Here is a 17,153-nt window from a genome sequence, read left to right as displayed (position 1 = left end):
TACCTTCCACATGCTTCCTGGTCGCGTAAACGGCGAGAGCGCGCGAGCAGCCAGAGTACGGAGGAAGGCATAAAGCACATGCTAAAGGCCGGCTCATCCCTGTAAGAAACGTGATCCCCACACTAAATCAGGAAGTTTTACGAGCCAGAAGACATTTCTATTGAAAGAAATTGGACGCAGTTGAGATCTACATATATGACTACTTAGATTGTTTGATCATATTTTGATGCACGACTATGAGAGTTTGCCTGAACACGCTAACAAACTTGATCAACTTATCTGCACGTAACTTTACTGTTTCTATTAACTAGTAAAACGCAATAACGTATAATGAGGTTGGCTACCTTAGACTAACGATCGCCACCAACTACGCGTTTGCGACGTTTGCAATCATAGTTTTTTTTTTTTTTCATCTGTTTTCGCAGGCTTACACATGTGCAACAAATGTTTTACGGTGCAAAAAAAAAAAAAAAGGTAAGGCAATTTACTTTTGGTATGCACGGTTCAAAAAAACAAAATAAAAATTGCGCTAGTAAAAAGGATGAGGCGGCGCAGTCGATACTGCCATGAACCCTGATGTCGACCTCTTTACATGTAACTTCAAGCGGCAGGCGCCCGAAGAGAACGGACACCGCGCGACGGTTACCATAGCGACCATCGCTAGTGTTGTGACGAGGTGGTGGTGGTGGTGAATACGTTTATTTAAAGAGAAAAATATATATCTCTGGAGACTCGAAGTTTTCATGACGCGGTGGCCTCAAGGCTTGGCATCGTCTCCTCGGTTAAAGGTGTTAGATGGAGTTTCCCAGGTCTCCCTCAGAAATATACTCTAAGAGAGATCTGAGGATCCTGGTCTTGCGTGAGGTGTCGCCCGCTGGGTGCGTCCAGTCCTGCAGTTTTGAAGGTCTTTCGTCATTCGCCATCTTACTGAAGATGAGTGTTCTGAGGGTGGAGAGGGCCACACATTCCCAGAGTATGTGTTTAAGTCTGGGAATGGATTCCTCGGCTTGACACCGCTGGCATCTGGGGTCGGGAGGGACAGCGTAGGGGGTTGTTGTTTCTTAAGTCTTGCCAGGTCCATTTGGTATCTGAACCTGGGTGTGACTGCTCCTCCTCTGCGTATGCGGCGGAGGATCACCGATTCTTTTCTCTTGAATTCTTCCCTAGGGAGAGGATGTTGTTCTGGGGTCCATGATCTTGCCAGAAGATGTTTTCGTGTCTTCTGGGCTAACCTGAGTTCCTCCCTTGGATCGTATGGGGGAAGCTCAGAGTCTTGTTGCTGTGGTGTTGAGCCTGCCGTGGAGGACTGAGACAACAGGGATGGTTGTGTGAGATTCCTCATCGCCTGCTGTGCAGCCTCATGAGCTAGCTCGTTGCCCGAAATGCCTTCGTGCCCGGGAGTCCACTTGACATTAATTTGAATTTTCTTGGATCTGTATAGTGAGATTGCGAAGGCGAAGATAGCGTCAATGGTGGGGCTAGAAGAGGACCTGTATTTCTTGAGTTCTCTGATGGTGTCTTGCGAGTCGGTATAGACGATTAGCTGTTGTTCGTCTTGTAGATGGGGTACTGCCCCTCGGATGGCTTGCAACACCGCCTCCCGTTCGGCGAAGCCCGGCGTGTGGTGGCCTCGAGGGTTAACTTGAGTCTCTGTCCAGGTCGCATTCCCATGCCATGTATGTGGCTGCTGTTGCCCAACCCATAGAGGAGATGCTGGCGTCCACATAGGCGATCATGTTTTTTTCGTCCTCAACAAGCTTAGCCAGCTCCTTCTTGTGCATGCGAGCGTAGTGTTCTCGTCTTTTCTTGTGCCGCGCAGCGTCCATGTTTCTTGGGAGAGGTTTGCACCCGTGAGTTACGTCAATGAGTTCCCACGGCGCTTTGCTCGGCGATATGGGGGCCTCTTCTTGTATCTCGATTCCCATGTACTTAGCAATTTTTCTTCCCTCGGTTGTATGTTGTAGACGGGATAGTTGAGCCTCCTTCTGTTGGTTCATAAGGTCTGTGAGTTCTGGGAGGAAGATGCACTTGCTTACTTCCTCTGCCGAAGTGTGGCGTGGGAGCCCAAGGATGGCTTTTCTTGCTCCGTTGATCATGCTTTTAAATCTGGAAAGATGGGTTTTCGTGAGCCGGTAGAATCTCGCCGCATAGGCTATTTTGGATACTAGCACTGCAGTCACGAGTTTTTTGGCTGTTTTTTCCCCAGCTCCTCCCAATTTCGTGGATATTCTTCGGACGAGATTGATACCTTGTTTCCATTTCTTGGAGATCTCGGCCAGCCAAGCTTTGCTTATTCTTGGCTTGTACCCGAAGTTAATTCCAAGGATTTTAACGAAGTCTGCTTTTTGGTCTGGGTCTCCCGCAAAGGTAAGACCTAGGTTTTTGTTGTCTTGATTGCGGCCGTAGATGGTATATTTAGTTTTTTTCTGGCGATGGGAACATTCAGACATCAGCAAGATATTCTTCAATGGTGTCCAGTCCCTTCTGCAAGGCGACAACTTGGGCTTCGGGAGGCCCTTGATGCGTCCAGATCGTGATATCATTTGCGTAAATCGTCGCCCTGAGGTTGGGTATTTTATAAACAAAGCGGTGTGTCGCCTTGTCACAATGCCAGATGCAATGCCCGTTGTCATCGAGCCTGTGCTTGCCGCTTAACGCTCGAGCTGATGGCGATGCAACGGCGAGAGGGTGGCAGGACCTTTCAACAGTTCCGAGGGAGGATATCACGGGAGAGATTTAAATCGCAAGTCCCACAAAAATGACCCCGAGGTACATATTCATTGCGCGCACGTTTGGCTGTTGTGACAGGAGACGGAGGACCCCTCGGCATGGCGATATGCAATGTCTTAGCCGAGAAAGATGCTCAAGTGATCGTCAACGCTCTTCCAGGTTTCTAATTTTAGTTGTCTTGTTGGGTGAAGCAGGCAGTGTTGAAATGAATTTACTGACTTTATGTTTAAATAAAGAGAACAGGTCCCTACATTGAGTTCCGGTGCGACGCTCTATCAAACATTCTTGTTTTGTTTCTTTATTTCTAAGTACAATCATAGTTTTATCAAAATGCCTAGAAGAAAAAGAAATGTTAATGAAAAGCGCAAAAAAAAAAATAGGTTTGAAGGGAAGGATATCCTCCCACTTTCATAATTTCATATTACAATAGTCGATATGAACGAATGGTGCCACATATTGTCACGAATGACATTTGATGAGGCGACGAATGACTGAAGGAAACTAAACGTTTAACAGAGCGAACTTGTGCCCGAAACAAAATAGAAGGCTAGCGTCGCAGGCGTCAATGGCGGCGTAAGAGCAGCATCGAGCGGGGCAACACTCCTATGTACACTCTTAGAAAAAAGGGTACGGATAGTCCTCCCTTACGGGAGGAACGGTCTTGTAACCTATGTTCCTTTAGAAAGGGAGAAACCTTCGTCCCTGAAGCAGGTGAGCAAAGTTCCTCCGTCGCTTGCATCTCAATATGGCGGCCCCGAATCGAGCAAATCGAGCCCAATAAGGCTTAACGAGGACGCTACGTCTCTTGTACGGGACGAGAGCAGCAGCAAATGAAAGCGTAACACGATCTTTCCGAAAACTGTGTTTATTTCCGAAGCCAGATTCCCCCCACAGGTACAGAAACCTGCGTTTCGAAAGCAGTTACTCAGTCTTCTCGTCGACAGCACTGCGATGTTAAACGGAGACAACCGATACCGAGTTACTTCGTGCACTTTGCGTCTTACCTTTGGTGTTCCTCGAGTCACAATTCCTTCGTCAACCGCACATCACGGAGAAGGGCAAACTCACTCCGCGAAACCAAAAGCCGTTCTCGAAAGAACAAACTCGAAGCACTCGAAGCCGCTGTTTATCGCGTAGCGTGAAAGAAGGTTAAATCGCTAGCCACCAGATGGCGGGGTCAAGCAGAGTAATTGCAAGTAGCTAGGCTAGGTAGCGCTAGATACCGCCCAATTCATGTTCTACAAAAAATAATTTGCTTCTCTCAGGCCACTACTGCGCTTGAGGATCCTCTGCTATACAGACATGACACCCATTACACTTATTACAAGCATCAGGTGAACATACATTAAGCACATGCACTGCACACACAAATATCAATACAACACCACACTAACCCGAACACTACACCCGTGTTCTACGTTTCCGTCTTTTATACTGGTCGTTTTGAACATGCGGAACTTTTCGGTGACTCCCTAAGCAATAAAAAACATTCCCAGCATGTTGATTTTTTCCCAGCAATGTCATACCTCTGAGAGTATTTTGAATGGCTCAGGGGATGAATCTCTTATTAAAAAGTAAACGCTCGATCACGCCGTAATTATTTGAAAACAATAAATCAAACCGCTCCAATGCGGTTCGAAGCCATGAGTTTGTTTCCCCGCACGGCGCGTCGTAGCCTGTATTTCTATTGTAGTGTTTGTTTTTCTATTTCTGCTGTTCGCGCAAAGCTGCAATTGCCGTCTTGAATTAATCTCTGTAGAGCGGATATTCACTCAGCTGGAAGTGATGCTTCACGGGCTGAGAAATCGCTTTTCGATCAACTTGAATGCAGTCAAAGCCGCGACTTGTGGCAGGTGTTAAGTGTACGGAGCTACGCCGTGGAGAGCCCGAAAACTTCTAGCGCTCATCCTAGCGTGCCACTTGGAGGGCAGTTTCTCCAGGAACCGTAGTATATATTTAAACAGCAAAATAAATGGTAGCTTTTTTTTTTCGATTTTACCTACTATTGTTTTTTAATGCTAAAATTCCACACTGTAAATATACGTACTTTCCGTCACAATTTCGTACTGTTGTCCTTGCCCCAGAGCGCAATCGCTCTCGGGGACAATACAACCAACAGTCACATTGGCCACTGTACGATAGGAGCTTATACTGCTCAGACCAGCGTTCCAACATGACTATCCGCACGTTGATCGATTGCACGTAATCCCTCAAGCGGTATTAAACTTTTTAATGTAAAGCAGAATGTCAAACTGCGACAACCCGCCCCCTCCGATCACGGCCCGACCAGCGGCATCAATGCCCGACCGTTTACGATCTCCTCTTGTTGTTACACCACTGATACGCGAACACACGGTCACATCGGCGATAATTCCAGTCTTCCGTTCACAACCCACAACACTGCCATCACGATGTTGCAGCTATGTTGCTGACACGCACAAACACAGAACCACGTTGAACGCCGGTTGCACTCGGCATCGGAAAACAGAACCGAACTCAGGGGGGAAGGCACCCAGGCAGCCGGCAGCAAAACCTGCCTTTCTTGGACACAGCGGACACAGTTCCTGCGGTTTCCATAACGTCGAAAACGTCGACACAGTTCCGCGTGCTTTCGCTACTGTAGTCTGTAGTGCTGCAGTGGCTGTAGCGGCTGTAGTTCCGTGCCGCGCGAGTCAAACAATCCGGAGACGGCCATCCCCCAGTGTACGTGGCACTGCTGGCACTGTTCCGGAACTTCGCTGTTTCTAGCGGCTTCGTTTGCTCGTTTGATAAAATTAGTGATAAAAACGTCAATGCAACCGAAATGTTCTGCACGTTTAGACTAGAAGACGGAATTACAGGCGGCCTTCGCTGCTGCTGAAGCTCAATCAACTCAACAGCTATTTATTAAACAACGTGCGCGACCTGCTCGAAAAACGAAAGCGAAAGACGATGAGTCGGGAGGGCGAAAGCTTTCACCCGTCTGCCTGGAGAAGGAGAAAAAAGTTTCGTTCCTCCCCTTTTCTCGTGTCCGCTTGGGGGCGCGTCGGTAGAAGGGAGGAAGGCGCGCCGTTGCTACTTTTTTCCTCCATTTTTTCTTAGAGTGTACAACGCGGTGCAGCTTCTTTTACTCCTCCTCTGGGAGCCTAGAATAGTATTCCTCAATCGTTCTCCTTTTTTTATACTTAAACTTAGTACACTAAAAAAAGAGATACCTAGGCTGGCAGCGTGTATTGTTTTACTGAATGCGTGTTTATCGTCAGGAACACGGAGAAACTAAATTTATTTCGGAAATGTCGGCTCACAAGGTGCTTTGTTTTGCAGTTTTTGCTATGCACTTTTGCTATAGCTTCATGCTTTTTTGATACTCCAAACTTCGTATTTATTTTCAGCGGCTGGTAACGGTCAGAAACACGTTGCGATGCACGCGGATGTTGCCAACTCGGCGTCAGTACAGACCCTCTTCGCTGCAATTAAGGAAGTCTACGGCGCAGCATCCTGGTGAAGTGTGCCGGCGTTCTTTTCTCCCACGCATTGATTATCGATATAAGTGAAAATATCTTCGATCGAATCGTCAGAGTTAACCTCGAGGTAAGCCAAAACACTTAAAAACTTAGTCTCTTCAAGTAGATTTCTATACAAAATGTCAATTATAGTTTATCCCCAACTGTATTAGCTGAGCTCACTCACATACCAAAGCCAGACTTGAGAAGTAATCTGTTATAAGTAACGGATTACTTGTAATCTGGTACTTTTTCAAGTAATTTTGTAATTGACACGTTAATTTTTTTCGGAAGCAATTTTATTGTAATTTTGTTACAAGATATTGGTAACGGCTTATTTTAATCACTCGTTACTTTTTAAAAAAATATGAGCACAATACAGTAACTGGAGCAATACGAGCAGGACATAAAGCTGCATAAAGAGAGCAAGTTCAACAAAATAGAAAACATCAGGAGTGGGAGAATAATCGAAAAGAAAACACGATTTTTTGTATGACCGCTCACAAGAACCACTAGAAAAACGGGCAAGGTGTGTACAAATATAGGAAAGACAAAGATCAAGTAAAACAACGCCAAGTATCCTCTCCGTCTTCTTCCATCGTGTTTTGCTTCTTCTCCCGGGCAGAAGAAAGCTCTTCGAAATTGTTTGTTTTTGTCTTTTACACCGTTTCACCCTTTCCAACTTCTTCGACGTCTCCCGCCACCTGTACAGATATCAAGCGCGGCTCCGTACACCCTTGATTCGCGGGTTCACGACTCGCTTAAGAGGGCGCGGTACCTCTATTTATTCGTCCGTTTCAGCCACCAGATGGCGCGCGGCTCGAAACGTGGTTGAACGCGCAACTTCTAGATGGCGCCAGTATCGAGGTGTGAAAAGGCCCGCGTTATCCGCTGCGTGAAATAGATCCCGAAATGTGCCGTGTTCTCCCGGCGGAGGAAGTTTCTCCTTCCCTCGCGCGCGCTTGGTTTGTACGCGCGTCGCGCGGTGGCCGAGTCCGGCCTCTGCGCTGTGTGATGCAGTGGGTGGCGCTCGTTTCTGTTCGGAGGTAGGAATAAAAATGCCGGTCCCCTTTTTTACGACGCTCGTTTCTATAGCTTGTTTTTCTTTTTTTATCTCAAGTGACCTACAGTACCGCCTGTTCGAAATCGTCCTTTGCGGTGAGCGATTAAGAGTCAGGTTAGCATTTTATTTGGGTCAGCACTACACGTTCAATGGAGACCTCGGGCGGCGATGTAAATATGCATTGCTCCCCAAAGTGTGTCCAAGGTGCGCAATGACAATTGGAAAGAGTATTGAAGGCGCGCGACCGTCGGTTGGTAAAATACGTGCGTTAGATTCACTTATTCAGTCTAATCATTTTTGCCAACGTCTTTTATCCGTTTCGACAAATGACATGGTCGAATCTATTGATAACCTTAGCTAGATTGGACGTACGGAGTGTCCGGGCTTTAAATAAATTTGCTTCGTTTATGTGAATGAATAACTGTTTTCTCTTTTCCGTGCTCGGTGCTATGCAAAAATCGCTGACATGTTATGGTAGCTCAGTGTGGCGGCGTTTTGCACGCTGACTCGCTATTGCATTCGCTGTGCACAATATGTGTTCAGATGGAATGTGCTAAATCGTATTTCCGATCGATATGATAGATTTACTTTGCTACAGTGTTAATTATATTTTCCCGATTTAAACTGGTTCGTCCCTGATCTGAGCCTAAGTTCAAATTCGAATGGCAGTCAGACTTAGCGTCGTAACAGCCGTAATGCCGCCCACAAAGAAATTAGTAGCATGAAAGAAAAACAAAAGGATACGAGGTGGCTCAGTGTTGTAGAAGTAATCAGTGTGCAAGGGATGCCATCGTACGTGTTTTTTTGTTTTTTTTTTTAACTCTCCGCATTGCTGGTAAACGCTCAAGGTACCAGCAAAGACAGCGAGCTGGCGTGAAATTTCCATCGAGCGGAAAACGAGTGTCATTTTTATTTCATCATGCGCTTTCATTTTGATATGGCTCAAAATGGGCGCGAAATAGTAACAGGTAAGGCAACAAAATTTAGATGTTAGGTCTGGAGAACCGCCATACTCAGCCGTGTTGGGGGCATCTCTCGCGAGTCAATACGGCAAAGGTATTGCGCGTCGAACTGTACGTGAGAGTTATCCATTTCAGCGAAACCTTGATTTCGCAAAACTATTGTGGCTCGAGTCGTGGCTTCCAGTACTTGGAAGCAACGAGCGAGAAATAAATGACAGTTGATTTTGAAGGACAATCGCGACGTGGAAACCCATAAAAGAGAGTTCCAATAAGACGAGAGCTTCCCCCTCTCTTCAAGTGCGTGGGTTACGCTCTCAATCCTGCACCTGTGGTAACACTGCAGGCTCCTAAAATCGCTTTAAAAACGTTCCTGATCGCAACAAGTTTTTTTTTTTTGTCGAGGCGCTATTTCATTTTTTTTTTCTTTTTGTCTACCTTGATACCCCATGAGCGCAAAAACTACCATAAACTAAAAAAAAAAAAAAATAGTGGGCATACAACGACAACGCACCCACTGGGACCCGAGTCAAGGCAAAAACAACTAACTACTAAAAGGGGAAAAAATCATGTTCGCATACACAGACAGAACGCCTCCATCGAAAGAAATGAATCATGCGCTTGTTCTGCCAGTCTCGTTGTGCGTCTGTCAAAAGCCACAAAGGAGGAAGACAATCAGCGCCTACACCACTCCCCCCCCCCCCCCCCCCCCCCCCCCCCCCCCCACCACTACCACCCCTAAAAAAAAGAAAAGAAAGGTTTCTTGGGCGCGCGCGCGGTCGCCCAAGCGATGACCTTGGAAGGGTATGCGATTGTAGCACGTTTGTCCCCCGGTTGTGCCCCTGTCTCAAATGCCACGGTCCGTTTCTCCCAAGTGCCCGTCTTATCTTCCCGAGTATCAACTCCGCAGTGATTCTGAATCATTCCGATGCTTTCCAACGTTGCAAAACTGTTAGACGAATATTTGCACAGAAGTATACACTGTTCGCAGAACTATCTAAGGCGCTAAAATTCAAAAGCGCCGTGTTGGATTCGGGAACTCGTGTAGGTTTAGCTCATTGTTGGGACATTCTTATTCGCTCGATGAACTCCACAAAACGTGTAAATATTAGAATGAACTTTCCAGAGAACGATAGTTGTTGTCGGGGTTCCAGGCGACCGGACAGGTCGCAATTATTGGCTGATTAAAAATTTTATTTCATAATCACAATCGTATCATCAAGGGCACGCCATCTCCTCATCACTTCTTCTACGAAAAGAGTTGCTGTATTCGTAGCACACACAGACGGAAACGGTTGAGACTGTGCCCAAATAATATCTTTTGGCAGGTACTGCGCAGCGATTACACACAATGCCTCTAACATAAACATGCTGCTCCACATGTCTATTCACAAGATGCAATACATCGTTCTACCAACTTTGTCGAAATGGGCATGAAAGCGCGTAACCGTCACTTTTTTGAAGTTCTACTTAGAGGTGAAGTGTTTACCGTAAAAAGTCGTTAATTATTTATTTTTTTCCGTTCCACTACAAAGCTCGATTTACTTAAATTTTTGTTTTTATATCGTCTCTACAGCGCTTTTACGTCGGTACTTTCGTGTTAGAGGACATCACATAATGTGCGACAAAAAAAAAAAAACAACAAAAAAAAACGGTAGGATCGATGCTGCATAGCCTTTTTTTTTGTGGACATCAAGAAAAAAAAAAAAAAGATAGTAGTTGTCTTCACTTCGCACTGCATGTTTTAGCACGGAAGTTCCTATTTGGTTATGATGTCTTTACTTTCTTAAAAATTGTATACAGTAATTTAAATTACCGAATTACAACAACATCGAAATTGTATAATTGCTTTTCGTTGGGACGCCATGACGACAGCGACACTCGTGTTCCCTCGTGGTTTTCGCCAGCATTTCTACGATGAATTGCCAGGATCGCGAGATGCAACAGCGTGACACTCCGTCTTCTGTGACGTCATTTGCTGCACTTCGGGACCACTTTTGATGTATGGCCAGCATAAGACGCTAAACACACCAGTCGGAGACGCGCTGCAGGTGCCATAGTACAGCTCCTAAAAGTAGCTGTCACGTGCTTTGCTCCGCGACTGTGATTCCCTCACAGCAGCTCTGACTGAGGGTTGCCAAATTACGGTGAAACGGAGTATAGACAAAACAGACCGTAAACGAGCTGCCAGCATACGATAGTCAAACTCCAACAAAAAGGATTAGTTTCTTCCCAAGCTGGACGACATTTACCGGGCATCTTTAGAGCTGCGAAGCTCAAAATCACGCGTACTCATAAGATTTTTTTTTTCGCGTGTTTGTGATTTTTATGATGTCCTGCAAGCAAGAAAAAAATATATATGGTGAAGTCACTCCGAGGGGGTACCGATAACTGCGAGCCACGAACATGAAGGATTCGCTAACATCCGTCAGGAGTGTGAACGGTAAATCGTCACGCAAATATATTCTCACAAGCTGCAAATATTTATTTGGCTTAGCAAGTAGAACACTAGTATACTAACGACATGTGAATATTGTACACAAGATACCATTTCTCGGTTCTTCAAAACCATTTCCCTAGTCTGAACGGTCGCGCTACGGGCCGCGGCTAGCCGTGCCCTCGATAGACTACGGAGCTGCGTTGTGTCGTCTGCTACTGTACCGCCAACAGGAGAGCGATAGCTCTGTGTGCTCCACAGATGCGTGTTGCGGTATAACTCTGTACGTCTGTCCTAGAGGAAGACAAAAAGATAGGCTCTGTGACCCCCTCCTAAGCAAACAAAAACAGACAGAAGTATACTCGTTTGGACTGAAAGGTTTACAAAATAGTGACCAGGCATTGGAAAAGCATATGTCACAGAACTTGGTTTATGAAATGGCATCATTGTTTCGAGCAAGAAATCACCTGCTCACCACTGGGACGATGAAATCGTCACTATTTATTGCGTCAGGTATATTTGCGCTCATGAAGAAAAATCTGAACACATCCTTCTCCCAAAGTCCTGTGTCGAATAATAAACACTTTTTTAAACATCTATGCACAAATAACTCATTTTTTTCTACACTTCTATATACACGTTAATTAAACGACGTCAAACCGCATTTTTGATTAGATCTTGATGTCTACACCAACTACATTCATATTTTTTAGGGCTTTATTGAACGATAACTTCAACTATAGTTACTGGAACACGATGGCTCGATTTCAACAAAAACCTCAACGTGCGAAGCTTCCACAGACGGTCGCTTGCGAGTATTCTCATTGTGAGATTTCAGAAGCTTTCGCTTGCCATAGGGAGCTTGCTTTCGACTACAGCACTGCACGGGCCCGGAAAGCGCGGAGCGCGCTGCTGTGGGGAGAGGTTGACTTACAAGATGACGCGTTACGTGGTCACGTAAGATGGCGTCATTTCGTGCAGCGTGATCACGTAAGATCACGTCATTTCGTGTAACGAGATCATGTAAGATGACGTGTTTGTGTCACGTGATCACGTAAGATGACGTCAGTTCGTATGAACTGACGTCACCTTACGACAACGCCAACAACATTAGTGCCGTCCGGAACCATTGACCTTAGAAACGCGCCTCTTCGCTTGAAGAGCTGATATGCGTTGATTGTTATTTGTTTCTTTTGCCTACTACAGACCATTAAAAAACTCGCCTTCTGGGTGCCACCAACTTCGTCTACTGGGCTGTAAAGCGCGTTCGAGCGTGCGCAATACTTCTCTAGGCCGAAAGATTGTACACTGAGTATGCGTTCACAGCTCAATGACTTAGGCATTTTTCGTCAGGATAGATGCTCCCACGAGAAGAGCGTAATGGATATGTGAATAGAATTGGAAATTTGAAATGTTCTTGTCCAATCGCATTTTTCTTTGGTTATCAACGCTTTTTAGCGTCATCACAAGACGTTCAACCCATAATATACTGGTGATTAAAAAATAAGCACCGAAAAACATGCACCGATTTTCGCTCAAAAATAAACACCGGAAAAAACATACCGTAATCATTCCCCATGTCACCTTTTTGGGTGATATGTGAATTTCCAGAAGAACAGCGAGTTATCACCCTCCCCTAGGAATACCCTGACTACAGAGCAGGCGACCCGTTTTTCCCCGCGTTAGATTGCGGTGACCACGAACCGTACGGAGGTCACAGGACGTCCGTAAAAAATAAAAAGGAGGCAAACAACGATCTACCCTGTGCACGCTTCATCCCCGATTTCCACGACCCCAAGGCCGAAGGACGTTTGTGTGAAGGATAACGATAAAATAAAACTTTGCGTCAAAAAAAAAAAAGCCAGTTTTTAAAAGAAAAAAAAAAGTAGAAACAAGCACAACGCGTTGACGGACCGCGAGGTTGTGGAACACCTCGCGGTCCGCTTGCCACAGGACGGTTGTCTTCGACCCATAGCTCCAAGGTGAATTTGCCACTTGTGAAAACACGGAGACCTACCCAGCGAGAACCAGGAAAGCGAGACACGCACACTGACGCCTCGGCGTGCAGAATGAAACAGGATACGGGCGCGGAATACGGCCGCGGAAGAACACCTCGCACAGTGCCGATCCGGCCGATCTCCGAACGGACGATTTCGCATTTCGTAGACAGCGAGCGCCACCGCACGGGAGAGAGAGGTACCTTAAAAACGACGAAAACAAGCACCGACACCTTGGTTCTTTATATTTGCTGTAGTTACGGAACAAATCGACTTACATGAATAATTTGAATATTATTCGATTCCGTAATAAATTTAGAAGACACTAAGCGCAATACCTCTTATGTTTGAATTTATATAATTTTGTAAATTCGCTCCGAACGCAAGAGTGCCGAATTAGCCAATTTTGACCATTTTCATGATTTTTTAAAGAATATAATTAAATTTATGATGAAACATTTGTTGCGCTTAGTGTCTCGATGATGACTCAATGTCTTTAAAGCCGAAATTTTCAAGAATATCCGCGCAGCCTTTATTATGTGAGAATTTTTTTAATTTGGTGAAAAACCTCATGTATTCTCTATGGGGCTCTGAGGTGCGCCCCCTCTTAACAGACGATGAAGCCTCGCGCGAGGGGGCCGAATTCTCTTTGGTATTGATATGCGCTACTGTATTCTACCACGCTCTTGAGGCACGGCTGAAATGCGCCCGGCGCGAAGCTAAGAGCATCGTCTTTGAGGGTACGGACGATACTTCTGGTTCACTTGCCTGGGCATGGTGGTCGAGTCCACTCCTCACTTTACAGTCAACTGTCAAAATAAAGGGGGAGGGGGTCAGGCCATCTAAGGAGTGCTGACAGAGAGAGAGAGAGAACGCGTAAAAGTGGTGTGATCCTCTATTGTTTTGTGAGACCAATGGCCTCCGCTTCTCTCGCTCTCTATGCCCTCCGCTCCCCTGGCCTTTACGAATATTGGTATGAAAGAGAGAACCGATGAACAATCGATAATCTGTAACCGCCACTTTTTCTCTGACTGGTCGAGTTTTCGGTCATAGAGTGTCCGTCGTCTCCATGGCCATCTCTTAATGAGATGTTCAATATTCAGGGCATCAACGAGAATGGAAACCTAGAGTTTCAGTGCATACTTTGATTGCCACAAAACACACACATTGTCATCAGCAAGAACAACAAACTCTAATCTACGGAAACACATCAAGGTAAGCTGGGACACCTGCATTCTGCACAGGCTATACACTGTAACGTTAGAACCAAGTTTTTTTTTTTTTTTTTTCGTGTGAATAACAGGCGAAATATCCGAGTCAAAAGGGAGCTTTCGTAGATCGCTTCTTTAGCTCCGAATCTCGTAGTGGAAGTAGACGCTGCTACTAGGAGGAGCCTCCCCAAGGGTCAACGCCGGGGCGTAGAAGAGAGTCGAAACTAAAATGGCAATAACCTGTGCTGCAGTGGCAATGATGGAGCGAAGTGATCAAAATAAGACGAAACAAAAACTGAAGGTCGGTTATGGTGGCGCCCATATGCAGCTGCTGCAAGAGCGTCTATTGGGCAGGAGATGGAACTATAGAGGTCGCTCTATGGGGCTTGTTGTTTTATTTGTTGTCCCCGCAGGCCGGCGTTCACTACCACAGGATAACAAAGAAATCGAAGCTTGCCTAGCACGGTCTGGGTGCGAGTGCTTCGCTCTGACCAGTGCTTTGGTCGCACGAGGAGCGGCCTTCGAATCGTCATTTTCGATTCATCTGATCAAAAACAAACAAGAACATTTGATGTATTGCCCCACAGTTGAAGGGTACCGCTAGAGGCGTGACTGTACAATCTCCCCCCCCCCCCCCTCCCCAATACTTGGGGACAACTTTTCTTGGGAATGAAGCCAAAGCTATCGGTACCCGTGCGCTCGCGCATATTCAGTGGCGATCACAGCTGTGTTTGCGCAGTCTTCGGAAATGCCAGAAAAAGTTTCCCCCGGACCCCCGAGTATAGCTGTAAAGTGTCATCGAGTATTGGGAAGGAGATCGAACAGTAACGCCTTTAGCGGTACGCTTTAGCTGTGGGGACAACAAACCGTATTTTTTTTTTTATTTTTGTTCCGAAAATTGAAGATGACGATTCGAAGGGCCGCTCCTTGCGTGAAGGAAGCACTGGTCAGAACACGGTGTAAGAAACGTTTGGGTGATTACTGTCTGTCCGACGCGGCGACCACGTTATGTTCGACTTACCGAACGCTTCACTCGATCGGGGATACATGGCGCTCAAGTATTGGGTCAATCCCAAAACGACAGCTCCGTTTGTTTCTTTCAGCGGTGGTCCCGCATTCGCTCCCTCACCGCTTCTTGATGTACCCACGGTGGAAGAAACACATTTAGGTGATGACTCTCTGTCCGACGCGGCGGCCACATTATGTTCGGCGCACCGAGCGCGCTTCACTCTCACAGGGATAGACGGCGCCCAAGTATGGGATCCCTCCCAAACCGACGGCTCCGGTTGTTTCTCCCAGCGGTGGCCCCACGTTTCCTCGCACACCGCTTCTTGTTGTACCTCACCGCCGCCACGCCGCCACCAAGTCGCCAAAGTCCGTAAATCTGTGTTCTCTTCCTTCTTCTTCGGGGTAAAGGCCCGTTCACACTCTTGCGACCGAGTACGACCGAGAGAGACCAGACCGGTTTTTAATCCTCTTGCGACTTCTTAGGACCGTTCGCGCTGCTGCGGAGCTGGTCCTAAGAAGTCGCAAGAGGATTAAAAACCGGTCTCGTCTCTCTCGGTCGTACTCGGTTGCAAGAGTGTGAACGGCGCTTAAGGCTCACATTCGTGCACGATGGTGGCACCTGTGACCTACAGCACAAAAGCAAAACACGGGGCCAGCCACTGGCCGCACAACACCACCACACCACGAAAAAGACAAACACGCAACGCCGCCGACACCGTGGCCGCCGAGGAGGGACCTCATACCTCAGCGCCCTCCGCGGCGCCGCGGAACTAACTACTCCTGGTTCGAGGCTAGCTCCGAACACGATCTGGTCGCTTGCTCCTTTTGGGAAGAGTGGCCAGAATCATCGCCTAAATGTGTTTCTTCCACCTTGGGTCAGAGCGAAGCGGTCGTGCCCAGACCGTCCTAGGCAAGGTTAATGTTTTTTTTTTTTTTTTATATGCTGTGTTAGTAAACACCGGGATTTGTGGACAAGATCGATAACGCGCCTTCTATAGTTCGATCTCCTGCCCAATAGAGCCTCGGTAACACTTGCAGTACATTAGACGAAAACAAAACTAAAATGCAGTCTGCAGTCGCCGTTTGAGGCATGTTTATGTTTTTGTATGATGATCACATTGGCCAAACAAAAACAGTCTGCACACATGTTTGAAGCGTTATGAAGCAAATAGTCTTCGAACATGCTTGAGGGGTGTGTCCGCAGATTATTCTGTCATCGTGTCTGCAGTAAAAACCGTGCATTTTGTGCGGTGCACGAGCAGTGCGAGTGCGGCCTAAAAGGTCTGCACCATGCAACTGGGTATACCTTACCGACTACCGAGGCTGCCGTTCGAGACGTGCTGGCCGGAGAGGTGGCGGTAGGAGTCGTGGTCAACATCTCCAGCGTAGTCGCCCAGACGTGTTCCGGACTCTCCGGCCACGTGACCTCCGAGGTCAACGTTGTTGGCCTCATTAAAGTGGCATAGCCTCAGAACTTGCCGACCAGAGAATTCGGTGCAATGCCGTTCTTCCTGGAGACCTCCACGCTCCAGGCACGAGACTCCTAACAGAAGTGGCGATACGGAGAATCGTGGCCCAGATTCCGCTTGGTCCCCGCGCCCAGCCCCGTGAAGTGGCTGATGTGGTCGCTTTTCTCTGCTCGCCAGAGAGCTCGCATAAGGCGGGCGCTGAGGTTGAGGTGACCAGCGGCTGGGATATCTGAGTTGGGCTTAAGAAGCATGCTGTACCAAGATTGGTATCTGTTAGCCGTTATGTTTTTCTCCTCTGCATTTCCTTCGTTTACCTATAGCGTGCTAACCACCGCGCTCGGATTCCAAGCGTAAGTATTCTTAAAATATACTTTATTCAGTTACGTCCTATTTTATAAATACCGCTTTTGTCAAATCCACATATTAAAATACTTTGACGAAGAAAAAACACTTTCTGAAGGCCTCAGGCAAGCGCTCAGTGTTTCGCAAAAAGAATGTTGCCACTAAGTAACACGTCCGCAGTTGCGCTGAGGCTTCCAGGAGGCCACTTTTCAAGTTTTTTCCTACAAGTTTTTTGGAACAAGTTTAACTTTTTTTCTTGCGTCGTTTAAATACTTTATTTTGTGGTATCGCTCAACACGTGCCTAGTAATTACTGAATAAAAACAAACTAAGCGTTTGAGGACGTTATTTTCTTTTGATTTGTTTTTCTGTTTAAAAGTAACTTTAAGGTAGCAGTTAAGAGTAACGGTTCGCGTACGCTTTCGTCTGACACTTTGTATGAAACAAATGGTTACC

At 46.6% G+C, this 17,153-nt stretch overlaps 1 pseudogene; it reads right to left on the bottom strand.

Annotated features, from left to right (window-relative positions):
• Positions 1-694: 694 nt before the first annotated feature.
• Positions 695-2,207, bottom strand: LOC120847786 (annotated as a pseudogene).
• Positions 2,208-17,153: the final 14,946 nt, after the last annotated feature.

The sequence above is a fragment of the Ixodes scapularis genome, unplaced genomic scaffold (assembly GCF_016920785.2).
Source record: "Ixodes scapularis isolate PalLabHiFi unplaced genomic scaffold, ASM1692078v2 PGA_scaffold3__209_contigs__length_174095766, whole genome shotgun sequence".
Taxonomy (NCBI): domain Eukaryota; kingdom Metazoa; phylum Arthropoda; class Arachnida; order Ixodida; family Ixodidae; genus Ixodes; species Ixodes scapularis.
The sequence above is the reverse complement of the archived record's forward strand: the minus strand, read 5'-3'. Positions and strand labels throughout refer to the sequence as shown.